At 39.6% G+C, this 6,430-nt stretch overlaps 1 long non-coding RNA gene across 1 annotated transcript in view; it reads left to right on the top strand.

Annotated features, from left to right (window-relative positions):
* LOC134298798 (uncharacterized) overlaps positions 1-5,697 on the top strand; it is a 56,015-nt gene extending 50,318 nt beyond the window's left edge. Inside the window, exon 3 of the long non-coding RNA XR_010005881.1 lies at positions 4,571-5,697. This is a non-coding gene — a long non-coding RNA (uncharacterized LOC134298798). The remainder of the gene's footprint in view (positions 1-4,570) is intronic.
* The last annotated feature ends 733 nt before the right edge of the window (positions 5,698-6,430 follow it).

Raw genomic sequence — 6,430 nt, forward strand, 5'->3', positions numbered from 1 at the left:
TCTGTGTACTTTTCCTTTCTTTTTGTCTAGTTCTCTACACTGAATATTAAGTAGACATCTTTTAAAGCAAATGTTCAGACCTATGAGCAGAAATATATTGGAACCATAAAATGAAAATTGAAAAACTGAAAAATTATGCAATTTATGAACTACATTTTGAAAATAAGCCACCTATGGGCTCAAAACTCATAGATGAGCAAATTTGTTTTGTGAAGACAGATTTAATTGCATTTCAGGAATTGCCAGCCTAATGAGGGGAACTTCACTGAACAAAAGTTTACTTGGAAAGTTTTCAACAGGAGGACATTTTGTAGGCACTTATTGGCTCAATTTTCAGAGTAAGATATCCTTTTTGCTTTCTGCATTGAGTTGTTTTGGGTACCACACTAAAGAATGATAAATATGCCAAAATAGGTTTAAATGGAAATGGCATTTTTATACTCCTGCTACTTCTTTACAATCCACTTCTAGCTCCCTTTTTTAATAATGTCTTTTGTCCCACTCCACTGCTTTATAATACTGTTATAAAACATAGTGGCATTTTGGAAGTAGTTAGGCAATCATCTTAATTAAAATAATGTAAAGATAATTATCATTATAATATCTATGTCCCATTTCATATACAGGGATAGCACCACTTGGATATGAGAATGACCCTTAAAATTAATAAGACCAAAATGCTTCCTAAAAATTGGACTCCACCATTCAATATTATTTTGTAGAAATGTGGCTGGAATCCAATCTTCTCCAGGGGCCTTGTTTTTAGCAAGTAGGCTTAGCAATTTTGTAATCTCATTTTCAGAAACTGGAGGCCAAGGATATTTGAGATCAAGGTCAATGCTTGTATGACTGTCGAGTACATTAAACGATTTTATAAGGGAGAGGAAAAATGGATTTCCCATGCAGTGAATTTGGCTTTTCCCTACGCTTCTGTTTCAGGCTTTGGCAAGTAGTGGATGCTGTACAGGTAGAAATGAGAGATTTTTCTGCAGTATATCTTTCATTGTAACTAAGGTTTATTTGTGACTTAGGACAATGAAAATCCTGTTGTTGAATTGAATATTTATTGGTGGTGGTGGAAAACAAATATACTCGAGACCCCTGGGTCATGCAATGTATTTCTCTGTGTCTATAGATTTATTCAATTTATATCCCACCTTTTTCCTTATTGAAATCCATGGCAGTTCCTGGTTATAACCAGAGGCGGTTCAACCACCAGGCCAACTAGGCAGTTGCCTGTGGTGCCATCTTGTTCGGGCACCATCGAGGCAACTCCTGTCTCCTGCGGCCTGCCTCCACCGCCGCGTTCCCTCCGCAAGGAAGAAGCCAAGGTCGCCGCTTTGGGGAGCAGAGAAGCGGCACTTTTCTGCTCCGCAAAGCCCCAAACACCTTCCTTCTCGCCAAAAGAAACAGGAACCTGCCCGTGGTGCCCGCGCCAGGCCTGTTCGTGGTGCCCGCGCCAGGCCTGCCCATGGTGCCTGCACCGGGCCTTTGGGGCCTTCAGAGATTGTAAGGCCCTGTGGCTTCAAGGCCTGGCTTCTTCTTGCCTGGGAGAATTTTTGGGAGGTGTTAGCTGTCCCTGATAGTTTACTGTCTGGCTTTCTCCTGTTTTCAGAGTGTTGTTCTTTATTTATTGTCCTAATTTTAGAGGGTTTTTTTAATACTGGGGGCTATCTGGGTTATCTACACTGCCCAATATCCCTGTTCAATGTTTGGTGCTAAATTCGCAAATATAGTCATTCCTACATAACATTAACATGTATTGAACTGCTTTTTCTGTTGATTTGTTGTAAAACATGATGTTTTGGTGCTTAATTTGTAAAATCTTAATGTAATTTGATGTTTAATAGGCTTTTCCTTAATCCCTACTTATTATCCAACATTTTTGCTTATCCAATGCTTTTATTTTTCAGTGATTGGTTTGGGGGGGGGGGGGGTGTGTGCCAAAATTCTGTTCGCCTACACTTGAAAAATACCTAGGGCCGGCTCTGGTTATAACTAACCCCGTAACTGAAAATAAACAAATCCACATGCTTGATCACAGTCACCTAATTAAATGTGTTATATAACTGCTGTAAGACAAAGACAGTAGTACGATTTTGATACTGAGGTCCTTTCACACTGTAACTATAGTGTCATAATGCCAACATCTTAGGAAATCTTTGGATTTGCAGTTTAGGGAGGGGAGTTAAAAGTCTTAGCCAGAGAACTGTCATGCTTCACCAAACTACAAATCTCAGTATTCAATATGGGATGCTGCAATGCCACACTCTAAATGTGCCAAATTGTTTGTGTCCATAATTTATCTTCCTACTTCCTTCCGCTTGTTCCTGATATTTTGAGCCACCACCATCCTCATTGTAAAGCAGAGAATCCTGGGAATATCATATATGAACATATTTTTTCCTCCCTCACTCTGTTATTTGTTTCCTGCTGGGACCTTGAGCAACATTCTCTGAGACTTCAACCAGGGTCTTGAGACCAGGTAACCATAGGATCAAAGGAAGCTTCAAGAGATTCTTGGGACCTAGAATGCTCATCCTGTTATCCACGATAATACCTGTAATATCTATCCATAGTTCCCTCACCAGAAAAAAGTTGTTTTGTTAATTGTCTTTGCTTTACAGCCAGTTATGGTCTTTTTTTTTATTGAACTGAACTAAAAGATTTACTGCAATTAGATTAGAAGAATATATGTTTTTGAATGAGGACAGAGCTTGGAAAGGACATTTTTCTGTGCCATGGCTCCCCAAATTCTCATGCTGCCTGGCCATTGGAGGATTCTGGAAAGTATAGTGAACTGAACAAACTAAACATTTCTGAGCTCCAGTTGATGCCATGTTATTAAGCTTCTTTCTAAAGATCGCTTTAGTTTCATGATGCTAATAGAAGAACGGCTTGCAAGCTTAATTAAGTTAGAAAGCAGCACTTCCTTATGGTGATTTTAGTTTGGAAATAAGTATCATGGTTATTTTATCTCATTACCTTAATGTTGCCATGATGAGTATTTTTATGAATACTACCACATACAGTGCTAACTGGTGTTGTGGCAAGTGACGTGTGGATTCCTGCTGACTTAATAACCAGTTGTTGCCAGATAGGATAACATTGAAAGGAAACAGTTTACCATCTGAGATGATTGTGTTCAAATTATTACTGTAATGGTTTTAACACAAGGTTGCAGAAACTGTGACCCGCAATCTGCATGCAGCTGTGTAACCTCATCATTCTGATAAGTGTCTTCTCAGTTGCTATAAAGTTCAATGCTTCTACCAGGACAGCAAATCTCCTCTTCTTAAATTTTGCAGTGCCATTTTGCATTGGCATCTGTGGCCTTTAAACCAGTCCTTGTTTTGCAATGCTTGATGTCTTTGCAAAATTAAAAAGAGGGATGAGTACTTTTCTGAGGGTGTTTTCATATGTGAGTCCTTTAGCAATACTGTCACATCACTTTGCCATAATGAGTTGCAAGTGGACTTTAAAAGGATCCAACAGCATTTAAGATGGTGCTATTTAAACCGTAAAAATTCGGCAAGATCAACCACCAAAGAGACCAGTCACACACATGCATGCACATGCACACACACACAAACGTGTGTGTGCGTGTGTGTGTACATTCATTGTTTCTATTCACAAATAGGCTTTTTCAGCAATTGTGCAATTTCCCCCTACCATTCTCTCTAAATTATGCTCTGAATTACTAATTTGCTCTCTTAGGAATTAACCCCCCCCCCAGTGTGAATTACTTATTTCTTGTTCAATTAGAATGCCACCCACATTTCTAAATTTCCCTTATACAGTTTCTGTCCTATCTGTTAGAAACAGAGACCTTCCTTAATTAATGGCTTCCTTTTTCCAGCTGGGATAATTTTCTTTATCATGTGTTATTTTGTTTTATTGACATTGCATCAAAATGGCACTTAAAGGAATAAACAAGCAATTGCTTGAGATGAAAATTAAAGCCCACTGCACAAAAACAGACTAATTTAACACAATTTCGAAGTACTGAGACCATTTCAGAAAAAATAACAAAGTTAATATTTTGATCTGAAGGGCAAGATGAAGTGTATTAATTAAAAGCAAAGGGTGGGAATCATGTGGTTTTCTAGATTTTTTTTTACTGCAGTTCCCCGTATGCCTCATAAACGACTATGTTAGCTAAGGATGCAGGTTCTTACAACATAATTCCCACCTTTCAATGGAAGGGAATATCGTTTTCTGAAGTACTTACCAGTCTCATAGGGGATGCACTGGCAATGCCATTTCAATTTTATTTTCAAATTTCATCATAAACCAATCCTTTAAAAAGCATGACAAAGCAGAGAAGACTGGAATACAGAGTTCTTATAATTACATCATCTGGATTCTCCATTGTAACTGAGTGAATGAATGAAAAACATTCCAAATTAAATGTTGAAGCATTCTCATGATGAAAAAATAAACTGGATGGAAAATACAGCTAGATCTGAAATAAAATGAAACTACAAAAAAAAACCCCACACATAACAATCTTTAGATAAGAACAAAAGAACATAAAATTAAAACATACTTTATTTTTTCCCTTTTTTAGCATTTATGTATACTTGGAGGGAAAACTCACAGAAGGCCTGATCCTTGCAGCCCTGGAGCAAGCCATCAGAACAAAGGCAATTAAGGCCAAGATCGAAAAATCAGCTGATGACCCAAAATGCAGACTGTGCAAGGAAACCGACGAAACCATTGATCATATCCTCAGCTGCTGTAAGAAAATTTCACAGAAAGACTACAAACAGAGGCACAACTATGTGGCCCAAATGATTCATTGGAACGTATGCCTCAAGTACCACCTCACAGCAGTAAAGAACTGGTGGGATCACAAACCTGCAAAAGTATTGGAAAATGAACACACAAAAATACTGTGGGACTTCCGAATCCAGACTAACAAAGTTCTGGAACACCAGATATCACAGTTGTGGAAAAGAAAAAGTTTTGGATCAGTGATGTTGCCATCCCAGGGGACAGTCACATTGACGAAAAACAACAGGAAAAACTCAGCCGCTATCAGGACCTCAAGATTGAACTTCAAAGACTCTGGCAGAAACCAGTGCAGGTGGTCCCGGTGGGTGCCGTGCCAAAAGATCTCAGCCAGCATTTGGAAACAATAGACATTGACAAAATTACGATCTGCCAACTGCAAAAGGCCACCCTACTGGGATCTGTGCGCATCATCCGAAAATACATCACACAGTCCTAGACACTTGGGAAGTGTTTGACTTGAGATTTTGTGATACAAAATCCAGCATATCTATCTTGTTTGTTGTGTCATACTATGTTGTTGTGTCAATAATAATAATAATAATAATAATAATAATAATAATAATTTTATTTCTTACCTACTTCTCCTCATGGCTAGAGGTGGGTTACACTATTGCTCAAACACACTATCATCTAAAAGCATTCTGTAAAAGACACATATTAAAACATATTTCTACAAAGTGCATATTAAAATACACAGAACAAAGATTAAACATAAGGTGCAAGTTTAAAATTTGTGATTAAAACTGGCTGAGTAGGCCTGCCAGAAGAGATAGATCTTCAAATGTGTGTAAATTCCAATAGCTGGTCTAGCTGTCAGAGTTCTTCTGGCAGGGTTGTTGTATGTTTTCCAGGCTGTATGGCCATGTTCCAGAAGTATTTTCTCCTTACGTTTCACCCATATCTATGGCAGGTATCTTCAGAAGTTGCCTGCCATAGATGTGGGCAAAATGTCAGGAGAGAATACTTCTGGAACATGGCCATACAGCCCGGAAAACATGCAACAACCCTGTGATCTCGGCCATGAAAGCCTTCGACAACACATTCTTCTGGCAGGTTGTTCCACAGTTTTGGGGCAGCCGATGAAAAGGTCCTCTGGGTGATAGTTGCCAATCAGGTTCTGGCAGGTTGGAGTAGCTGTCCCGCAGAGGACCTCAGTGTTTGAGGCAGATTGTACAGGAGAAGGTGATCGTGTAGATAACCTGGACACAAACCATGAAGGGCTTTGTGATGACTCATGGGCCTTGTAGTCCTGTTCCTAGTACTATTGTGGCAGACGAAGAGGAAAACATGGGGTTTTCGCCGGTTCAGCAAGAGCCGGAGTCCCTTCACCTGCAGGATGTTGATGTTTGCCCTCAAGAATTCAGCCAAACAGGCCTTGGGCAGAACTCCCCTCCGTTTCCCAGGAAGGAATCTTATTCTAGAGAAAGGGGAGTCAGAGAAGCCCAACGGAGGAGTTTACGCATAGCTGCCAAACATCAAGCTGATTAGGCCTGCTTCCCTTGGGAAATTCTAAGGAGTCACACATCTGGACAGAGTTGGGTTTCGCTTCTCGTTCTCTAGGGAAAGAGTTCTGTTGGCGGGAAAACTAGACCCAATATAGGTGTTTGGCGCGAGGGATTCTTTGCGGAGTCAA

This window comes from Anolis carolinensis, chromosome 4 (genome assembly GCF_035594765.1).
Source record: "Anolis carolinensis isolate JA03-04 chromosome 4, rAnoCar3.1.pri, whole genome shotgun sequence".
In the NCBI taxonomy this organism is placed as follows: Eukaryota; Metazoa; Chordata; class Lepidosauria; order Squamata; family Dactyloidae; genus Anolis; species Anolis carolinensis.